The 23,739-nt window shown below is 35.9% G+C and overlaps 1 pseudogene; it reads left to right on the forward strand.

The window, feature by feature from the left end:
* The first annotated feature begins 2,493 nt into the window (after positions 1–2,493).
* On the forward strand, positions 2,494–8,338 carry LOC148198572 (uncharacterized; annotated as a pseudogene).
* Positions 8,339–23,739: the final 15,401 nt, after the last annotated feature.

The following is a 23,739-nucleotide window of genomic DNA, read 5'->3' on the forward strand; positions in this document are numbered from 1 at the left end:
AGTTTGTTGATCATTTTAAACGGTGAAAATTGTTTGTATGAGTTCATTCCAGCTTTCAAAGTCATTTTCTAGTTTTGTCCAATGTCATGTGCCTATGTGCAGTTTTAACTTCTGTCAGCATGCGTTTGAATCTGTTCTGGTATAAATTTTTCGTTTAATTTGACTTCCAGTGCATGTGTAGCCATAGATGAATCATATAAGCCAATCACACAATGTCTAGCCTTGATTATATGTGCTAAATCAGTCCACACATGATTCTGTAATCACAAATCTGCATCAAATTTGCTTCTCTGGTTTGATCACGTGCAATCTGTTTTGTCTAGATTTCTTTGCATCTAAAGCATTGAACAGGTTTATTTGGTGATGTTAAACATGTTCCAGGCAGTGCCAATCAGTATTAATCACTACAATGCAATAAGCATAGTTGAGTTCCTCCAAAATCTGGTTTCAAGTGCTGTCACAGTTTTCATTCAATCTTTTTCACCGTGATTGTTGTATTTGATGTGTCTTAGGTGTTTAAAATTCTTCTAGTTGATATTCTGCAGTTAGATCTAGTGTTAGGACTTTCCTAGAGTCATTGTGTGTGCTTTCAAATTGTCATTTCCATGCTTTCAAAATCTGATGCAGTTTTGGTCCAATTTTCTTGAATTTTGGCAACTGCTACTGTCATACAAAGCTGCTGGCTGTTTCTATGCATTATGAACAATTGAACAAGTGTATTTTGTCATTTTCAACTTGTGTGCACTGTTCAAATGGTTCTTGACAAGCCTATATGCAGATTTCTTCTTTTAAACCACCCTATTTTGTTGCATTTTTGGCTACAGCAGAGGTGATATGATGACTCTGGTTGTTTCAGTGCAGTTTAACCATTTTTTAAAGTGTATTTTGCCATTCCAAACTTGTGTGCACTGTGCATTTGGTCAAATTTGAGCTGATATAAAAAATCACTTCCTAAACCATTAATTTTACCTAAATTTGGAAGTGAACTAGTGAATTTCAGCTGCAGTATGATTCCTTACTGTTTCAGTGTTTAAACATCTTCCATTTGATGATACAAACTTCCTTGAAGTGTCATTTGACCATTCGCATCACTCAAACTCATTTTAACCACTGATGTTAATTTTTCCAGCCACTTTGTAAGGTGCAGAGTTCATTTTATTTCTGTTTGCCATTGTTCTTCTTTGGTTTTTCATCTTTGGATTGGCAAAAGCTGGGTTTAACTTTCCAAATACATTTATATGCTTATCCAAGTGTATAGTAATCATAAAAAGCACTTTAAACCTTGCAATCCAGATTTGAAAGATCCAAAACCAGAAAACACCAAAATCTGCGGTTCTTTGTGGCATTTTGTCAAACAGTTTGGCATTTTCATCAAACACTTTAACTGCACTTGAATTTCCTCTTTGTTTTGAGTTTTCCTGTTTTCCTAATCTGTTCTAGACCTTATCTTAGGTTCCTTTTGTGTGCTAGCCTTTATTCCAGCCCCAAAGTGTTTAGAAATCACCTTTCTTGTTGGCAATTTCATCAATTTTCCTTGCTGGACAGCCCCTTTGAATTGACAAATTGTGGTCCTTCTCCACTTCCTAAGATGCCACCTTAGTTGGAAAATGTTTCTAAAACTGGACTGCACCTCAAAGTCTTTAGAACACCACTATTTCACACATTAATTATGACCAAAGCAGATCAAAAGTGGACCAGAAATGTACAAGGACAGCACCAAATTATGACTTCAATTGGTCAATTTTTAAATGCCAACAAGCTTAAAACTAATAGAAATAGGTGTACAATATACATGTATAGCAGATTGACCCTTTTAGTTCCCAATTTCACTACAAAATGAGGTTTGAATATGCAAATTGCACATACATGAATCTGGCAAATATTTGAATGTTCAAATAAGTTTAAAACAACAATTAGGACTTGTTTAAACTACCAAATAGCACAAAATCCCTGTTGCACGAAAATAGACACCCAATACAACTTTTTCTTCTTCAAAATGAGTACTAAAAATGCAAAGAATTCCATAAACCACAAATTATACTATATATCCATGCTTTTATAGATATTTGATTGCCTAAATTATGTTCATGTGTATATGGTGTTCATTTACATTGTCTTTCATTTATTAGGCTATAACTTGATTAAGTGAAGTAGTCATTTAAAAACCTATGGTACTACACACATTCTCAAAACAATGAGAAGGGTAACAATACACTAAACACTTAGAACCTACAAAATATTTGGGACTACTCTAGACAAGAGTACTTCAGTACTAATAAGTTGTCTCGTCCAAGTTTAATACACAACCCCTTAGTGTGTCTAAGGCATTTCGATACCGAGGACTTCTCTTTCCATGCCCTTATTGAATGCCTATGACCATAGTGTTCAAATTGCCTTCCATGTTCGACTTGAGTAGTAATAGGTTTATTACTTATGTCACATGGAGTGTTGCTATTTTGGCTAAGTTTTTATTTGTTTGGCTTGTCACAGAACATGGCCCATTTTCCCAACCATCGTGGATGGATGTACGACCGTTGTTATAGTGGAAGGAGAGGTTTGAAGGAATCATTTGTCATTGGAGTTGAAGAGTTCATGGAGACGGCTCGACGATATCAATATTATGCCCTTGATGGAGGGATTCGATGTCCATGCATGAAGTGCGAATGTACAAGCATTCTGAAAGATGAAGTCGTCAAAGTTCACCTTTACCAAAAAGGGTTCATGCCTAATTATACGGTCTGGACATTTCATGGTGAAGAAATTCCTTCGACCTCCACTGCAGCTGAAAAACGGCTTGCATCAGGTTCGAATACTGTTGTACATACATGTGAGATAGATCAATTTGCCTACATGCAAGAGATGGTCGACCATGCTCTTCGTCACCATGCTGCAGAAGCAGACGATAGTCATGATGAAGAGCCTCCAAATGAAACGACACAGAGGTTTTACAATTTACTGACAGAGGCAAATCTACCTGTATTTGAAGGTTCATCTGAGTCAAAATTGTCAGTGTGCATTAGACTCATGGCTGGCAAATCTAATTGCAACGTTCCCATTCAAGCAGTGGACTTCTATACAAAACTGATGTTAGATTTGACACCACCAAACAATTTGATGCCGAAGAATTATTACCAAGCCAAAAAATGTGTTTCAAAGTTGGGATTGGATGTGAAGAAGATTGATTGTTGTGTTAAGGGATGTATGTTATTCTATGACAATGACAGTGGCAAAAATGATGCAATGTTGGTGGAATGCAAGTTCTGTGGCTCACCTCGATATCAGACAATGCATGCTGGATGGAGGCAAAAAAAACCAATTCCATTAAAGTCCATGTTCTACTTACCTATAATTCCAAGATTACAAAGATTGTTTACTTCAATGCAAACAGCAGAACACATGACATGGCATGATGGTAACAAAACTCCGGGACTTTTGCGTCATCCTTCTGATGGTGAAGCTTGGAAGCACTTCAATCGTAAACATCCATCCTTTGCTAGTGAACCGCGTAACGTCAGACTTGGTTTATGCTCTGATGGGTTTACCCCGTACATTCAGGCGTCTGCATCACCGTATTCATGTTGGCCCGTGATAGTTACCCCATACAATCTACCACCTGAGATGTGCATGACAAAGCCTTACATGTTTTTATCGTGTATAATACCAGGTCCATCTAATCCCAAATCATTGATTGATGTTTACTTGGAGCCTTTGATTGATGATTTGAAGAAGTTATGGAATGGTGTTTGGACGTATGACGTTTCAAGGAGGCAAAATTTCCTTATGAGGGCAGCCTTGATGTGGACTATTAATGACTTCCCAGCGTACGGCATGTTATCTGGTTGGAGCACACATGGTCGATTAGCTTGTCCACATTGCATGGAACATACAAAGTCATTCCAATTGAGTCATGGCCGGAAAAGTAGTTGGTTTGACTGCCATCGACGGTTCTTGCCCATTGATCACCCCTTTAGAAGAAACAAAAAGGCATTTCGAAAAGGACAACTTGAAACGGATATGCCCCCGCCAAAGTTGACTGGATCACACGTGTGGAGAAGAGTGAAAGACTATCCAAAAGTGACTGAATCTGGTCAGAATAGGCTAGAAGGGTTTGGGGAATGACATAATTGGACTAAAAGAAGCATATTCTGGGAACTTCCCTATTGGAAGGACAACTTGCTAAGACACAACATCGATGTCATGCACACAGAAAAAAATTTCTTTGACAATGTCTTCAACACAGTCATGGATGTTAAAGGTAAGACAAAAGATAATGAGAAAGCAAGAAAAGATTTACCTTTGTATTGTGGACGAAAAGACTTAGAGTTGAAGGCACAAGGTAACGGCCGATTATTTAAACCAAAAGCAAATTACACCATGTCAAAAGACGAGACAAGAATAGTGTGTGCATGGATCAAGGAGCTTAGAATGCCAGATGGATATGCTTCTAACTTGTCCAGATGTGCCAATGTTCAGAACGGTACTATTCAAGGGTTGAAGAGTCATGATTGTCATGTATTCATGGAGACTTTCATCCCTCTTGCGTTCAGTTGTTTGCCAACACACGTGTTACATCCACTGATAGAAATCAGTAACTTCTTTAAAGATTTGTGTTGCACGACACTAAAGGAAGATTCCCTTAAAAAGATGGATGAAAATATCCCGATTATTCTCTGCAAATTGGAAAGAATATTCCCTCCTGCATTCTTTGATTCAATGGAGCACATTCCAATACATCTTGCATATGAAGCTTGGCTTGGGGGACCCGTGCAGTACAGGTGGATGTATCCCTTTGAAAGGTTTATGGGAGAATCCAAACGCTCAGTTAAAAATAAAGCTAGAGTGGAAGGCTCAATTTGTGCAGCTTACTTGCACAGAGAGACAACTTATTTTTGTTCACATTATTTCAAGAACTTCATGTTGTCCCCCACTCATGTCAGAAATGAAATGCAATGGCAAGTTGAACGACGTGAAGGTGCATTATCAGTTTTTCGACAAACAGGCCGTCACGCAGGGAAAGAATTCACTCACTGGTTAACTGATGCTGAATTCAACTCTGCTCATGTCCATGTCTTGATCAATTGCAGTGAAGTAAAGCCGTACCTTGAGTATGTCATCATCCATCTCTAATCTATCAAACGGTTTAATTGTTATACACTAATGAATTTCATTTGTACCAGCTCATTTGTTGTGGCTGAGCAAGTCGCAGAAGGAAATACTTCTGCTAGAATACACTCAGAGTTTCCGCATTGGTTTAGAAATCAGGTCCGTAGTTTTTCCTACGTTTAGAGCAAGGTAAATTTGACCATTGCTTTTATAATTTTGTTACTACCTTTGTAGGTTTTTAATCAGGCATTAACTCCCACGGTTCAAGAGTTAAGACATCTCTCCAATTGGCCAATGAGATGTGTCAAAGAATGGCACACTTACTTCATCAATGGTTACAAATTCCATACACATGAATGGTCTAAAGGAAAGAAAACATCAAATTGTGGTGTGTATGTCAAGGGCCTAACAGAGGGGTCTTATGATGATTTCTACGGCATCATTCATAAAATATATGAGTTAGAGTACAACAGCACTACTTCTCCAAACAGAGTGGTACTCTTCTATTGTGAATGGTTTGATCCTTCTAGAGCTGGTACTAGAGTCGATCCACGCTTTAATATTGTCGAACTGAACCAGAGATTAAGATATGGGCCTTTTGATCCTTTCATTCTACCATCTAATGTGAGACAGGTTTATTATGTGCCATATCCACCATTTCGCAATATTGACAAGCGTGGTTGGGCCGTAGCAATACAAACAAAGCCTAGAGGTCGCATAGACTCAAATGAAGTTGAGGAAGATGTAGCCTACCAACTTGACCAAATGTCACAACCACAAGAAATTATCGAAGTTGAACGTATAACCGCATTGGTCGACCCTGATGGTGATGGAGATGAATTAGAAGCAACAGTATAAGGTGATGAAGAACAAGAGGAAGAAGAAGAAGAAGAAGAAGAACAAGAAGAAGAAGAAAATGAAGAAGAAGAAGAAGAACAAGATGATGATGATGATGACGATGAAGAAGAAGAACAAGAAGAAGAAGACGATGATGAAGATGAAGATGAAGATGATGATCATGATGACGGTGATTGAATGTTGAACATCTATTGTAGCAAATTGGACTATCATTTCATTACCATTATCTAAAATACCATCTTTAAGTTGTATGCAATTACTTGTACATTGACTTTGAAAACAATTCATCCTTCTTTATTTATTTATATTTATTCGCTTTGTTTGTAACCATTTCAATGCAGTAATGACAGGACAAGGTTCAGAGCGTCCTGATAAAGGAAAAGGGGTAGCAAGGCCTACAAAGAGGCAACGGCAGACACCAAAGTATGTACTTAGGGTGCCTGCTAGACTACCTACCCCTGCTCCCGGTAGTTCATCATCTGTGGGGCCTCCTCCTACCCCTAGTATACAGACTCCTACACCAGCAGTAGACCCCACTCCTCCTCCTCGTGCAGTACACCCTTCTACTACCACTGCAGTAGACCCTTCTCCTCCTCCTGCAGCACACCCTTCTACAACCCCTGCCACAAACCCTCTTCCTCCTCCTATTATTGCCACCCCCACTCCTCCCCCTATTGTTATTACCCCCACTCCTCTCTCTGACCCTACTTCTATACCTTCCTCATCTTCTGTACCTCCTTCTGAGACCGTCACGCCACTTGGTGATCCAGATTCAAGTGGTGATGCTGAAGATCTTGACCCGCCCCTCCATGATCGACCATGGATTGAGCCCTATGGTAAAGGGTAAGTTTATAATCTGTTGATATCATTTGATGTTTAAACCATATTGTAATTGAAATGAGTTTTGTTATGCAAGTTTATTCCATCTAGGGTTGCTTCCCAGGCCATCACACGTTCAATAAAGCAACAGTTTATAACTCCATGGCCTACTTGGGGAGCAATACCTAAGGACGACAGGAAGCCATTCTGGCAGCGCTTTCAGGTGAGCAATCTATTACACTAATGTTGGGAATATTTTAGTATGTTCTGTAATCAATGTTTGTTCTCTTTAATGTTACAGATGAAGGTGCAGTGGAAACCTGAACATGAAACTCAGATACACAGAAATTTCCACATGAAAGCATCTCATCGGCTGTCAGAGATGTTTAGGGATGCCCGGAATGCAGCACAGCGCCCTAACTGGCTGGGTGAGCACATTTGGAACTCTTTACTGGCCCATTGGAATACAGTAGAGTTCCGCAATAAGTGTGCCAAAGCCCAGCGGAACAGAGCGTCTGAAAGGGGTGGCACCCTGCATACTGGTGGGTCGATCACCATTCATGAGCATGCCATTCGTATGGTATAATCTCATTACATAACTTTTTCTTTCATACACAAGTTATGTATATTTTATTTCATATGTACGCTTGTAATTCTTAATTATGTTACAAGCACAGGCTCTAGGACGGGCGGTCCATGTTGATGAGGTCTTTGCACAGACTCATGTTCGGAAGGGAACTAATGAATTTGTTGATGAAAGATCTCGGAAGACTCATGTAAGCAAATAACACTATTACTAATTTTTTATTTCTGTTATACTGTCGTTCTCTGACATTGCTTTTAATGTTTCAACAGCAGGACTTTTCTACGAGACTTTCACAGGTTAGATCTGAACATGAGTCAGCTCCTACACCGGATGATGCCAGTAATGCAGATGATGACATCCGTAGGACGCAGTGTTGGATCGACACCGTTGGTGGGAAGAAAAAGGGACGAGTGTATGGTGCGGGACAGCTTGCTGCAAACTATACAGCATCCAGAGGAGGTACTCTGAAGCACCAGCCTTCTTCTTCCACCAGTACTCCTGACGAGGTTCTTCAACTCAGGCAGGAACTCCATCAACGTGACCAGGAGCTCACTGATCTCAGAGCAGAGTTTACAAATTTTAAGGCCCTGGTCATGACTGTCTTGCCTCAAACCTCACAGGACGTACAAAATATCCCTCCCACCCAATCACGACCGTCCTCATCACCTGCTGCCACTCAGCAGCCCACTTCAGTCCAACCCTCATCAGTCCAACCCACACCGGTCCAGCCATCAATAGAGGAGCAGGATGATGAAAATCATTCTGATGATAGTTATGTACATTATTAGGTTTCATTTTCTTATTACTTGTTAGACAAACATTTGGATATTAGAACATTTTGAGTTGATATCATTTCAATGTTAGATGTACTTACAGACTTTGGATGTTACAACATCCTTGTGTTACATTGTTTTATGTTTGAACTATAAATACATTATTTATACATTAATGGATGTCCTGTGGATTATTTGATGTGCCTTGGATATTGATCATTGATTAGATCTTTGAGATGCACATTATGCATGTTTGTATGTGTTTGAAAATTGTTATGCAGGTCTGTTTGTAAATTAAATTTGTTATACAGGTCTGGGTTGCAGAGGGAAAACCATTTCTCTAAAACCTGCTCTGCATTTTACCGAAGGCTTTTGCCCTTCGGTAAATGCCCTCGTCTGGCCATTACCGAAGGCTTCCGCCCTTCGGTAAATACCCTCGAATGCTCATTACCGAGGGCTTCTGCCCTTCGGAAATTACCGAGGGCTTTCGCCCTTCGGTAATTACCGAAGGCTTCTGGCCCTCGGTAATTACCGAAGGGCAGAAGCCCTCGGTAATGGTTAGCGACAAGGGATTTACCGAAGGATTTTTGGCCGTCGATAGGCCTTCGGTAAACATCCATTATCGACGGCTTTTGGCATTTTCCGAGGGCTTCTGGCCTTCGGTAATGCCCTACTTTTTTGTAGTGTTGCCTAGTGAACGGGATTTACCGTTCGTCGTTGAGAGGGCTTTACCTCTCTCCCGAGGGGGATTTACCGCTCGGTCTTCGACCTAGGAGTGCTTCCTAGGGAACGGGCTTTACCGTTCGGCTTGGAGAGGGTTTTACCTCTGCTTTGAGCTAGGAGTGCTTCCTAGGGAACGGGATTTACCGTTCGTCGTTGAGAGGGCTTTACCTCTCTCCCGAGGGGGATTTACCGCTCGGTCTTCGACCTAAGAGTGCTTCCTAGGGAACGGGCTTTACCGTTCGGCTTTGAGAGGGTTTTACCTCTACTTTGAGCTAGGAGTGCTTCCTAGGGAACGGGATTTACCGTTCGCCGTTGAGAGGGCTTTACCTCTCTCCCGAGGGGGATTTACCGCTCGGTCTTCGACCTAGGAGTACTTCCTAGGGAACGGGCTTTACCGTTCGGCTTGGAGAGGGTTTTACCTCTGCTTTGAGCTAGGAGTGTTTCCTAGTGAACGGGATTTACCGTTCGTCTTTGAGAGGGCTTTACCTCTCTCCCGAGAGGGATTTACCGCTCGGTCTTGGACTTGATCGTTAATTATGAACTTTGCTGACGAAATTGGCAATCAGTGTTTGCAATAGGAGACTTCCCCTTCGTTAATTGAATTCCATGATACTTTAAGCATGAAGTCCGTTTATGACTAGATCTTAGTCTGCACTTGCCTAGTGGATGGCGTGGATTTTGATATATATTTCCAAGATGTTGTATTGCTAAAATTCTCATGATGATATATATTATGGTATATAACCGTATAATAAATGATTCGGTTACCAAATATTATGAATTGCACCGAATAAATAACATATATAATAAACAAGGTATCAAAACCGTCTTGAGATTTTATAAGATTGCTGTTGATAGTTATCTCTAACACAGCAATTTCTTTGACTATTTTAATCATGCCAAAAAATGTTTCGGTTATAATAATTAGATAACTATATTTATAGTTATATACTATAATATATATATCATATATCATATAATATATTATGGATTAAACTATATAGATTTAAAATATCTATATAAAATAGTTGTTATAATATCTATTATTAATTAGATATTTTATGAAATATTCATATTTCAAAAAATACTTATCTTGTGGATGACGTCTCACGTAGAGATGATGATTCACGTAGAGTGCTTTCTAGGGAACGGGCTTTACCGTTCAGCTTTGTTGTTCCTCCATGCTCCTCGTGGTCACCGTTGGGTTTGCCGCTCGGCCCCACGGTGGGCGCCAAAATGTTTCGGTAGATACTTTTAGGGACCGAGAGACTAACCTGCTGACGCGTCTGGGCCGCTCGCTCGCTTCCAAACTCCTCCTGTTGGCCGATCGGTGTTGGCGCAAACCGATCGGTCTCCTTCTTGACGAGGGGATGTACCTGCAAAAGGTACTCCGACGCCCAAGTTAGGCGTGTGATTTGAAGAGCCTCGGCTCTTGGTTGAATATTTAGTGAATGGTTATCACTATTGAGTATTTGAGAGTCATGTAGAGTAAGTGGAACGTACCTGGCTCTTGGCCCTAGCTTTGTATTTATCATTTTCCTCATGGATCTTGAGCTAATATAAGCCCAATAAAATATAAACAGAATAAGATATAAACAGATTACCTAAATATCCGGTTGGTTGTTTGTAACCGCTCGGTTAATATTTCATACTATACATATATATATATATATATATATATATATATATATATATATATATATATATATATATATATATATATATATATATATATATATATATATATATATATATATATATATTTATTTATTTGATATTATGAAATTGGAATATATTATAATTATATGTTTTAAATTAATATTGTTTTGAAACACGATAATAGTGTAAATGATGATTTAAATAAATTGGTTATACAAGATTGAATTTACCTAATCAACATTGCTCTCAAGTTAGATATTGTTTAAGTGGTATGTTTAGCTCAAGCAAATGAATGCTTAACTTAAATAAAAGTTGTCATTTCAAGTAAGAGAGGTTGAAATAATTTTCTTTCTTCTTGAACCATATCCCTCGAGTAGTCGCTCAAGTAAGATTGGTAACAGTGTGCATGGATTTTAGAGTCTTTGAGAGTCATGCATCCACGTTAGGACGTTCAAGCACTAGCATGGTGATGATTAAAGCTTTGGAACTTATTGGAAGAAACCCAAAAAAAGCATGTATATCTGAAGTTGTAGATGTTGAATTAAGGAGTATGGCACTTGAATGAAAAGTGTTCAAGCGAACTTCAATGAGGATGTTAAAAGTATGATGAGTTATAAATCATTACGATGTTTGTACTGAAAGGTTAATTATATCTCATTTGCATATCCTTATGTATATGGTAATAATGATAAGATGAATATATATATATATATATATATATATATATATATATATATATATATATATATATATATATATATATGTGTGTGTGTGTGTAAAAATATAAAGGTACATGTGTATCATAATTAGGAATGGTAAAAAAACTCGGTCTCTGAAGACAATTGTGGGTAATGGATACTAAATGGATATTCTGTCAGAGTAGTGCAGCGGAATGATTAACGCGTTCAACAAACCAAGAGATGGTGAATTGGTTTCTTATCGCAAATGTGTTATTTTAATAATTTTTTCACATCAATATAAATTCCTTAAAATAATTTAAACAAATCAAAAGAGTAAGGAAGAGAGAAAATTGCACATGTAGTTTTTATCCTAGTTCGGATCATAGAGATCCTACATCCAGTTGTTAATCTCAACCGAGAATTAACGCTTCACTAGAACAAACCAACAAACTGTTACAATTACAAAGAAAATAAACAAGTTGAAAGTTAGAACACCTCTCTTGTTACCACAAAAGGTGAAACTCACTTCTCCTGAAACCCACAAGGGATGAACACCTCCTCTAAATGTTTCACGAAGGATGACCACCTCCTTTGAATCTTCACAAAGGATGAACACCGCTTTTGAATCTTCATAAAGGATGACAAACTTTCAACTCAACAACAACATCAACACTCAATCATACTCCTAGTGAAAGTTCTCGCTCTATGCCAACACGCAAAGTTCTCAAAGCCACAACACAAGGGTTACACAAACTCTAGAACACTTATCACCGCACAAAGCATATAAGAATTTTCGAAATACACTTATTTCATATTTCTTATTTTAGAACGAGAGTCCCAATCTAATTTATAAATATCTCACTCAAGGATACCTCCAAAAGTTTGTTGTCAACTAATTAACGTGTGATAATCAATTATCCAATTATGCTAATTGATTATACATTTAATGATTGTAAACGGTAAAAAAAAACTTGCTTAAAAATTCTCATAATTGTTCGTGATAATCAATTATGGCAAGTCATAATTGATTACTGATAATCAATTATTATAATTTGATAATCGATTATCTTGATTACAAAATGAGGTTTTCTTATTCAAAACGCATTTTAACGCAACCTAAGGAAAAAAAATACATAAAATCAAAGATAAACCACAACCTATACATAAATCTATTAAATTATGAAAGTTTTAACATAAATCAAGTGTTCATGAAGATCTTCTTACAACAAGAGCACAAGTCTTTTGTAAAAGGTTAATTGTTTAAAATTTATATTTTCATGCAATTCATTTAAATTTACTTTTAAAATGATTAAATTTACTTTTAAAATGATTAAATTCATTTGTACTAAAATTTTATTGAGTAATTTGATTTGAAATTCACTTAAATTTTTTATCTGAATTTATATTTTAAATATTTGTTTTAAAATAAATTTATTTAAAATTTAGAAAATGAAATATAAAGATATTTGTTAGTATCTATAGGTACCCGCGAGTATAAAACAACCCACTATTATGTATTTTTCAGATACCCAACGAATAATAAAACCCGACCCATTGTCATTCCTGATAATAATGTCTATATGATCTTATATGTAAATGCTTGTATCCATGTGTGAATGCATATGTGGTGTGTAAGTGTTAAGAAGTAAATTTTATATCTGACTAACTAGGAGTGGTAAATCGGGCCACCTTGGTTTGTTTTGGTTCGGCCCGTCATTGACTTGTTAAAAATAGGTTGGACTCGATCGAGTTAACCCATATTTTGTCCCATCAAATTAACAGGCTAGACAAACCGAGCCAAAATGAGCTTACAAGTTGAAAATTTCAACCCCTCCCATCTGATTTGGACGAGTTGATATGCTGATATACTAGGCCCCACCCATTTTGTCACCCTTAAACTCAACCTCACAAAATCGACTTATAAAGTGAGGTTAGTACCCATTTATATATTGTGAATTTGTCTTATCTCTAGTCAATGAGACTTCCAGCACACTCCTCTCATATGGATTCATATACATTTCAAACATGAAACTAGAGATAGTCCAATAGTAGGTGGAATAACAACCCCAACAATCAACAAACTTTGCTAGGATAAACTTTAACATTGACTTAGATATCATGTTAAGAAATGTAGTTTCAGTCTAATTCAACTCTATAAAAATAGTTTGCAAAGTAAGGTTTGCATCCACATATATTATATATTATAGTTATAAATTGTTTGCATCAACTTATATATTATAAATTAGCATGATCTCTAATCCATGTACGACTTCCAACAACATGATATTTAAAATTTAAATTAATTAACTCTTTTAGTGTATGTATGTTGTTGATTATTATAATTATAATTGATACAAAAATAAGTTACAATACATGTAGTAATAGCCGAATTATTGACATTTTTAAAAGTATTTATTTATATAGGTATATGTTTTAAGTATTCTTTTAAAGACATAATTTTCCTTGATTTTGTAATATACTATATTTACTTATAATGCATGGATATAATGAGTAATTTTTATAAGACATCACGTCGGTCTTCCTTATATTTCTAATAGTAACACTCACTGTTTAATTATTTTTAAATTAATATATACCTATCTCATATTTTGAATAAATAATATTTAAATCGTTTATAAAGCAAAATCCACCTTCTTTATTTTATTTCTAAATTTTTTATTTTATTTTTCTATACACAATTCTTTATTTTTTATATTTGTAACATTTTATTTAATTTTTAATTAAAATGAAATTTTTAAATAAAATAAAAAATTGACTGTCACTCTATTAATATAAAGACGGTAAATATCATTTATTAAAAATGTAAAGAAATTGAAGGACTATTTAAAAACAGAAAAGATTCAAAAAATATTTTTTAGAAAAATAAGATAAATGAATATTTATTTGAGAATTAAATGAAATAAAAATACAGTGCAATATCTGCTTAGACTTAAACAAAACGAACTCCTTCGATCTTTTCGTTTCTATTTTTCTATTGTAAAATTACTCCTGAAGAAAATTTCATAATATCAAACCAAATGAATGAAATATAGATATGTATAATCTTAGAGCTTTAGTGGCCAAAGATTATAAGAGTGAGATTGTGTCTTTCATTGACATTAACATGCGTCACTCTCGTAACAGGTACTGGGAGAATCTTTTTAGTAAGAGTTTTTCTTTATAGTTTGCCTTTTAGCAAGTAATTAAGATTGTGAAACCCCTTTTAAGTTTTTCTTTTTTTACTCCTCAATTATAGGTAGCTTTGGTTTCACGTTTCCAATAAAAATGATTGAATCATTAATTAATATTTAATATATTTCATCGTATGGAAGTCTTATATAAACAGAAAATAACATTAATTTAAAATATACAAGTTAGTACAAATTTTATTTACAGGTCAATTTTGTAAGTTGAGAATTATCAAATCATTTATTAATATTGGCTATGGAGCTTAATTCCTTGAAGGTTCATAAAAGTGGGAGAGATGGAAATTGAGAATAAACAAACCCCATTGTGTTCAAAATGAAAATAATAGTTTTGAAGAAGCTAATTATTTAATAGGGTGTTCTTTTGTCAATATCTCTCCATTCTCGTGAAAGTAAGGCAGAAAGGTAGGGTGATCACGAGTGATGCACTTCCATTCAACAAAGTGGATTCTGCGTACGACAAATAGGTTTCTATATTAGCAACCCAATTAATTAAAAAAATAAGATAATAATTACTGTCTAGATAATATATTTTTTTCCCTACGTTATGTATGTGCACATCAATTAATTTTATTATTTAATTCAAAATTGTTAGTCAGAGTTTTCACACACAAATTCTGGTTTGTACTCGAAAAAGACATATATAGAGTTTTTTTTATGATTGAAATTATTGTTAATGCTTATACTAATTAAAGTGCTAGTGAAATAGAATTATTGATGGGTTAAAAAAATCACTTGTTTTTATTACTTTTTGTAAGCACATGTTTTTAGGGATAGTAGGAGAGAATGTTTAAAAATTAAATAAAAATTGATTTATGTTTTAACTTAGTTTTGCTGTTATTAATTGAAAAATAAACAGTTTTATTCTTTTTATTCATCTTTTTAAGGTTACTTTTTAAAATTTCTTTTCAAAAGTTTCATGACCTTTTCTTATGTTTTTTAAGTAAAAATTTAGCTTAGAGTGGCTTTTCTAGGTAGATATATAAAAAACTATAGAATGTCAAATATATAAAATATATTAAAATTTTAAAAAATAATATTTTAAATTATATTAATTTATATATATGTTAAAAAAATTAAGTGATTAAAACTCAGTCACCAAGCTCAACACCAGTGAGAACTTCATTCAAGCTAAACTTTTTCTTTTCCTTTCCATTCTTAAAGTTTTTTTTTTCTTTTTTTAAATATATATGGCATTTGGGTTGAAAAAAATATTATGGAAATGTTTATAAATCACTAATAAAAATACTAGGTTTTTAAATCTTCCCAGGTTAGAAAAAAACTAGATTAAAAAAATCTGCGATGACAATTTTATAAATAAAAGATAATATTTGTTACAGATTTAAATTTATTTTTTAAGTTTGTTTAAAAAGAATTGGAATTAATTTTATATATTTACAACTTAATATATTTATTTAGTGAAAATTAATAATGTATAACCTGATATTTAATAAATTTTTTATATATGCAAGATGATAAAATAAGATGAAGTATGTAACATCTCAAAATATAGTATAAACTATAGTAGAGAGTAGGGATGGCAACGGATCGGGTCGGGCACGGATAGTGCCTACCCGCAACCCGACCCGACAAAAAAAAATCCACCCGCTACCCGACCCGTTACCCGCATGGATATCCGCTTAAAAAATATCCGCGGATATTTTAAAACCCGCGGATATCCGTGGATACCCGTGGATACCCCACAAATATTTAAAAAAATATATTTTTATAAAATATTATAATAAAATTTAAATAAAATTACAAAAAATATATAAAATATAATATATATTAAATTAAATATAAATTAAAATTTAATTTTAATTATATTTAACTTTATAAAATATAAATTAATGTTAATTTTAATTAAATTTAACTTAATAAAATATAAATTAAATTTTTATTTTTATTTTTTGCGGGTAGCGGATATCCGCGGGTACGGATAGTATAATACCCGCACCCGACCCGTTTATAAGCGGGTATTAAAAAATCCGCAACCCGCAACTCGCGGGTAGTAAATATCCGCGGGTACCAACTATCCGTCACGGATTTTATCTGCGGATATCCGCGGGCGCGGATTTTTTTGCCATCCCTAGTAGAGAGTTATCACATATATGATAAGGTAGAACAATTATCCATCTAAAATATAAAATATTAACTTTATAGTTATTCATAAACAACTATAAATTTAAAGCTTTATATACATACTATAGGATATTCAAAACTATACAAAAAATTCTATTAAACTAACTACTCCGCAGCATCACCTCCATCCAATACATGCACCAGAGACACTTCTTCTTCCGCTGCTCACACCCAAAGAATGATCATTGCAGAAGAAAGAACACCAATACATACAAAACACACAACAGGGTAAGCTAGTTTAAACAAAGATTAATCATATACTCATTTACTAAGCTTCATACAATAATACTTATTCATTCACATCACATAAACTCTTCACACATGACACCACACTGACTTTGACTGTCCGGACTTAGAATGATTGTCGAGCTATGGCGGGTTGTGCACTCGTGGTGGATTCTACTGCTTAGCAAAGTCATTGTCAATGGGTTTCACCCTACCACACTCACGAGCTTAGTCCGCTATCACTCACCTTGGGTCATACTGGAAGCACCCAAGACTAAGACCTCCTGCTACTCCTCACGACATGGATCAATCCTCTCTACTTGAGAATGAAAGACCATTGGAGTTTCAGGATAACCCCCAAGACTAAGCTCCTACATTCATTCTAAACTTACTTGAATCTCAACAAGAGATTTCACTTTGAATCACAACATAGGGCACCACCATGTATCCTTTCCTTGAGGATCATGGAACTACGTCCATTAACCATACTTTGAACTTTACACTTTGGAATCACCAACTTTCACTTTGAAAACACAACTTACAACAATAACCAATGATATAACATAATACAACTCCAACATACTTAATAAGGCACTCACTAGTTCATTTAAAACAACTTAAGTCCAAAAGAAAAGAGTGAACTAACCTATGCCATTCGCATAGCGCACACATTCGCAGAGTGAAACTAGAGGCTTCTCGCACAGCAACCCAGCTCGCTGTGCGAATCCTCAAACAGAGACCCACCCCTCAAAACCATTCATATAGCGGTTAAACTCGATATGCGAATAAACTACGACTTGTAACAGACCCAAACCCCTCGCATAGCGTCCCAGCTCGCTATGCGAGAGCCTCAGACAGTGGCTCAGGCTCCTTAATCACTCGTAGAGCGAAACCCATTCGCTATTCGAACAAAAGTGATAATAGTCCCAAACCCCAACCAGTCGCATAGCGACCTGATTCGCCATGCGAATCATCAAACAAAGAGCAACCCTCTCAACCCATTCACATAGCGCACCCATTCGCTGTGTGAATGCCTTGGCAGAGAGCATCTCGCCAAGGTGACTCGCTATGCGAATCCATTCGCACAGCGAGTCTGCATAATCTGCATAACGAAATTCTGCAGAATTATGAAACTCCACCACAACTTACCAATTCTAAACATTTTTCCTAACTTCTAACACCCCTAGATTGTTGTATAAACTTAATTAGACTTGACTAAGTGATTTTAAACCTTCCTAACATCAATCTAAGTTGATTATGAACCAAATTCTATTCCAAAACTACAAATCTCTCAACCTAGAGATCCAAATCCAATTCTAGCACTTTTCACAGTTTCTTGAACCACTTAGGGACTCAAATAAGTCCCAAATGACTTATCTAAGCTATCCTAACTGACCAATACCACTTCCAACTCCTAATTCACAATTTCACTATCCCACTTCCTCCAAATGACCTTCCACCAGCATGATTCATTTTAATTCCAAACTAAACATCCTCATAACTGATTTTAACCATTTCATACATCCAATTACAATTCAAAACATCAACCAAATAGATTCAATTACTCAGATTATCAAATTTACACATTACCACAATCATATTACACATAACATACATCTAAAACCAAAGCCAGTTTGCCAAATAAATTGTTCCCAGCTCAATAATCACAATACATCATGCATATACTACTTAATTCTAGTTTAAAGCAGATCTAGCTTCCCTTACCTTGGATATACACTGCCCAGCTCACAGAACGGTTCCAACCGTGACTTGCACAGCAAGGAAACTCTAGAAACACCTACAGATCACCAATTGATGATAGGAAACAACTCTTAAGACTTAATTTGAACTAGAAATTGAAGGAAGAAATTGTTAACCACATGCAAAACAGAAGTGTTGCATGCTCACAGTCCAAGAATGCACGGATAAAAGGGGAAACGACTTACCAACTAAAAAACACAAAATTGATCGGTCAAGATTGAAGCCTTCAACGACAGGATCGTCTAGGCACCTCCTGATCGTTGAACAAATAACACATATGAAAGAAATCCTAGAGAGACACTAGTGCATAATTGGGCTTTAACGTCACCCCATAGACATCGGACCACAAAATAACCAACGTAAATTATTGACCGGTGGCATTTTCGTAAATAAGTGGGCATATAGACGTCTGTTAGGAGGGTCCCCGACATCTATAATATTATAGACGTTGGGGTCCCTCCTAACAGACGTCGATATGCCTGACAGCTAGGTGAAAAGTTATTTTTTTCCACCTTAGAGGCGTCCGATCCCGCCACCCCGACGTCTATATTCGATTATAGACGTCAGTGCCCTTCCGAACGGACGTGTATATGTCTAATAGGTGGATGAAAAGTTATTTTTTTCCGTCGTCCAAACGTCGAATCCCTCCATCTGACGTCTAAATGGCCTGACAGGGTAGGTGAAAAGTTGTTTTGGACGTCATATTAGTGAAGGCCCCGACGTCTAGGCCAGAATAGACGTCGGTTCACATGGGAGCCAACGTCAAGTTTGCTGTTAAATTAGACATCAAACCCGTAGTTACGAGCACTTCGTCGTCTTCCTTCTCAACTTTTCTCTCCGCGGCATTGCTTTTCCAGGTGTGTTTTTGTCTCTTTTGAACCATTTAAACGTTCTTTTATTCCGATTATATTAGTCTTTGGTTGATTATCTTTCATTTGAACTGATTAAAATGAGTTTTTGTTGTGTTTTGGTACAGTTTTTCTCGTGTCTTTGGGTAGCGTAGTACTGCATTCTCCCTTTGCTAGTTTCCTCATAAGAAAAGCTTGCGTCTTTTGGATGTCTTATAGCGTTTCAACCCAAAACCGAACTTCGGTCCTTGCCTAATTCTATTGTCACTGTTCGTTTTCATTGGTAGTTTTAATGGAACTAGGCAAAGACTCAGATTCGGTTTTCGGTTGAAATGCCATAAGAGATCCAAAAGACACAACCTTTTCTATGACGAAACTAGCAAAGGAAGAAGGTGCTACTACGCTACCCAAAGACACGAGCTATAGTAGACGTCGGTTAATGCAATGTCCGACGTCTATAGAGCCCTTTAGACGTCGAATCATGCAGTAACCGACGTCTATAAAGACGTCGGGTCATGCAGTAACCGACGTCTATAAAGACGTCGGACCTGTTGAGTCTGACGTTTGATTAATGTCACCCACAAATACGTCGGTTCTGGAGCTGACGTTAAAAGGCCAAAATAACAGACGTTAAATGCTCTTTCTACACTAGTGAGATGTTAGAGAACTCGAAGGAATAGTGTTTTAGAGAGATGAAGTATTCTTAGAATAATGAGACGTGTTTATAAAAATTCTATTTATATTATAAGATTATTTTAAAGTAAAATAATCGATCTCATTATTTTAATGCACTTATATATTCTAATACTCTATTTTCTAGGCCCTTACAAAGTAAGTGTGGAAGGTGATGGGTGTGAGATAGTTAGCAATATATGGGTTACTTATGACCTAAATAATGTAGATGAATGTATGATGTGCTGAAAAGTCACTTTTTACATGCCATTTTGTAGAATAAATGAGCAAAGAAGCTGCCATAATCTTAGGTAAGTCTCCATATACATTTCTTTATTATTTAAAGTTATATTTTAACATATATTTTAGGCTTGAAAAGTATTATATTAGCCTATATATAAAAATATATATATTATAAAATATCTAGAGCCTAACACGTAACCTATAAAATACAACGAAAAATGTGTCAATCAAGTTACAGGGCATCTCATTTTCACTGTGTTTCATGTCCAATATATAAAATATATCAAGTTTTCCTCATCCACGCTTATAAATAAAGATAAAAAAAATGCAAATTTTTGGCATCTAATATCTAATAATTTAAATTCATATTGCTTTAAATTTAATTTACTAAATTAAATTTAAATGGGATAACTTTTTGGATTTTGAAAATTCAAATCTCGATTCACATTCACTTAATTAGATTTAAGTTAGATTGGATTTTGTTTGGATTGTGAATATTTAAACCTCAATCTACTTAATTAGATTTGAGTTAGATTTATATTGCATCATTGTTTAAATTTTGAACATTCAAAATTAAGGTGCATCTAAGTTGATGTAGAGTAATCCGTATCAAAGGTTAGTCAAGTAAGTCTTTGTTGAATGTCATCTTGACTCGGTCTCAGTTGAGCATCGATTCGTGTTGCGATCGAAGATCAATTCTTATCGATCTTGATTAAACGTCAATCCTAGCTGGTCAGCCTAAAGGTTAGCCCGAGTCTATTTCAACTAAAGGTTGGCTCGCATTGGTCCCAATCGAAGGTCGACATTGGTCGAGCTCAATCAAAGATCGTACAAAGTTGGGTTTGGTTGAGTTGGCCAAGGCCGAAGGTCGGTCAAGTTGACCTTGGTCGAAGCTCGGCTCAAGTCGATCCTGATTGAGTTGGCCAAGGTCAAAGGTCATTCAAGTCAACCTTAGTCAAAGGTCGACTCAAGCCAATTCTGATCAAAGATCAATTATCTATAGTCGAAGGTCGATCGAAATCGACCCTAGCTAAAGGTTGGCTGACTTAGTCTCAATCGAAGGTCGGAGAAGTCGTTCCCATCAGAATTTTAGTCAAGTCGAGCCAGACTAAAGGTCGAGTGAAGTATGATCATGTTTCTTCACCTGAAGATGAGCCAAGTTGACCAACCTGAAGGTCAGCTGAGTCGACTCAACCAAAGATCTATCAATTTGACCTGATCAAAGATTAGTGGACTTGGTTAGGCAAAAGGATGATCGAGCTTGTTCTGCCAAAGATCGGTTGAGTCTCCCCGACCATAGGTCATTTGAGGTAGCCCGACCAAAGATCGACAGAGTCGATCTGATCGACGGTGGATCGAGTTTGCTAGCTAAAGGTCGACCGAGTCTGCCCGGTTGAATGTTGGTAATAGTTGGTGCCAATTAAAGGCCTGAGTTGGCTCTAGTTATTGTTGGTCGAAGGTCCTATATAGTCACTCCTGATTGAAGGTCAGCCTTAGTGAATCCTAGCTGAAGGTCGACTAAAGTCGACACAGGCCGACCTTTAGTAAGAGCCGACATCTAAATGTAGTTTATCTAGTTAAAATGGATGATCCAAATCCATTTTAATTCGATCAACTAGATATAAATTGTAGAACCAATCCATTTTAAGGGATTTTGATTGGATATTGAAAATTTTAATCCATGTCCACCTTTATCTCTAAAAGGGTCATAATACCACACTAAGTATTAATATATATGACTATAGATCACAATATCATAGATATATCCACATACAGTATACATCAGTGAGTATATTATATTCAAGATCAACTCATTATCATAATCATATTATATATATATATATATATATATATATATATATATATATAATCATACATGACTCTCACCAATTAAATACAATATCAAATGATGCACATCCACCAATTAAACACAATATCATAAGATGAACATAACTTGAACGTGTTATAATATACGCAGCGGAATGTTCGTGGGCTAACAATAACCAAGAGAAGAATGAATTGTTTTTTTTTTATAAAAATAGTGCCTTTTACAAAATCTTCCCTCTTTAAAAAGTAAGTTAACAACATAAATAATAGTTAAGATAATGACATGTAAATAAAAGAGTGTAGGAAAAGAGAAGTTTGCACAAATGATTTTCATACTTGTTGAGATGAAAAAAATCCTACATTTGATTGTTAATTTTTCTAACAAATGATTAACCAATAATTAATAAGTAACCAGAACTTACAACAATAGAGTAAAGTAAAGGTTTATAGGTCTCCTTTCTTGACACAAAAGAGATGATTAACACTTCCTTTTGACACACAAAACGATGAACAACTTGATCTTGCAACAACATATATGCTCTCACTTAGACACACTAATTGATGGAAGCATGCCTAGGCTTGGAACTCGCAGGTAGCAACTCCAAACAGCAAGCATTGATGGTGCAGTGGAATGAATGAAGATGAGTGGTGTTTTGGTGTGTTCTTAATGGAAGGAGTGTGTGTAGAGACCTCTCAGCTCAGAAGGCCTTCCTACTATGGAAGGAAGCTAGAGGAAAGGGTAGAGAAAGTGAAGAGAAAGAGTGACTCAAGAGCATTTAGGGCTAGAAATAAATTATGCAGCATTTCACTAAAGCTCAAAAGTGAAAAAATACAAAGAGATGACTCTCTTATTTATAGGTAAAGATGAGTCATCCTTCTGGCCCAAATTCCCTCCCAAATTCAAATTATAATCGTGCAATAGGCACCCTTAAACAAATCACGCAGCCCATGCTTCAAACCAGGTCAGAAACACCACATGTGAAAAACACTTCTCGTAGTGGCTGGGCTTGTCAGGTTTTTGGCTGGGCCACTTCTTCATTCCGGAAGGCAAACTCCTTCACACTTCTAATCCGGAAGCCAATCTTCCCAATCCGGAAGCTAACCAAAATTTTGTCTTTTCTTGATTCTTTTGCTTCCTTTGACTAGATAACTTCATTTCTGGTTGGTTCATGATCTCCTAACTTTATTGGATCCTACAAAGCACATATAAGCATATTAAAAAGAATCCCTCTAAGACTTAGAGAAAGAAAAACAAGAAAGAGCTTCTAAAAGTCCTTCTCCAAATTCTCTTTCTTAGCCTTAGCTTAAGTTGGTACTCCTTTGAATGAAATGTCCTAAATGGGTTTCCATCATACCCTCCCTCTTGAAAAACGATTTTTCCTCAAATCGGGAAGATATAAAGAAGCACAACTTTGGTTTGTCACTTTCCTCCTGGATCAAAAATATATCTACAATAAGCATCAAATATATCTCCAATTAGTATCAATCCAAGAAAGAACTTTTTTTATGGAAGTAATTTTAGAATAAGGACTTTGTTTTATAGTTTTAAGGAAATCTTAAAGTCCTAATTCACAAGTCACTTTTCTTTTAACTTGATTTTATTGTATCCCTAAG

The sequence above is a fragment of the Vigna umbellata genome, chromosome 5, assembly GCF_029865625.1.
Source record: "Vigna umbellata cultivar VRB3 chromosome 5, Vumbellata_1.0, whole genome shotgun sequence".
In the NCBI taxonomy this organism is placed as follows: Eukaryota; Viridiplantae; Streptophyta; class Magnoliopsida; order Fabales; family Fabaceae; genus Vigna; species Vigna umbellata.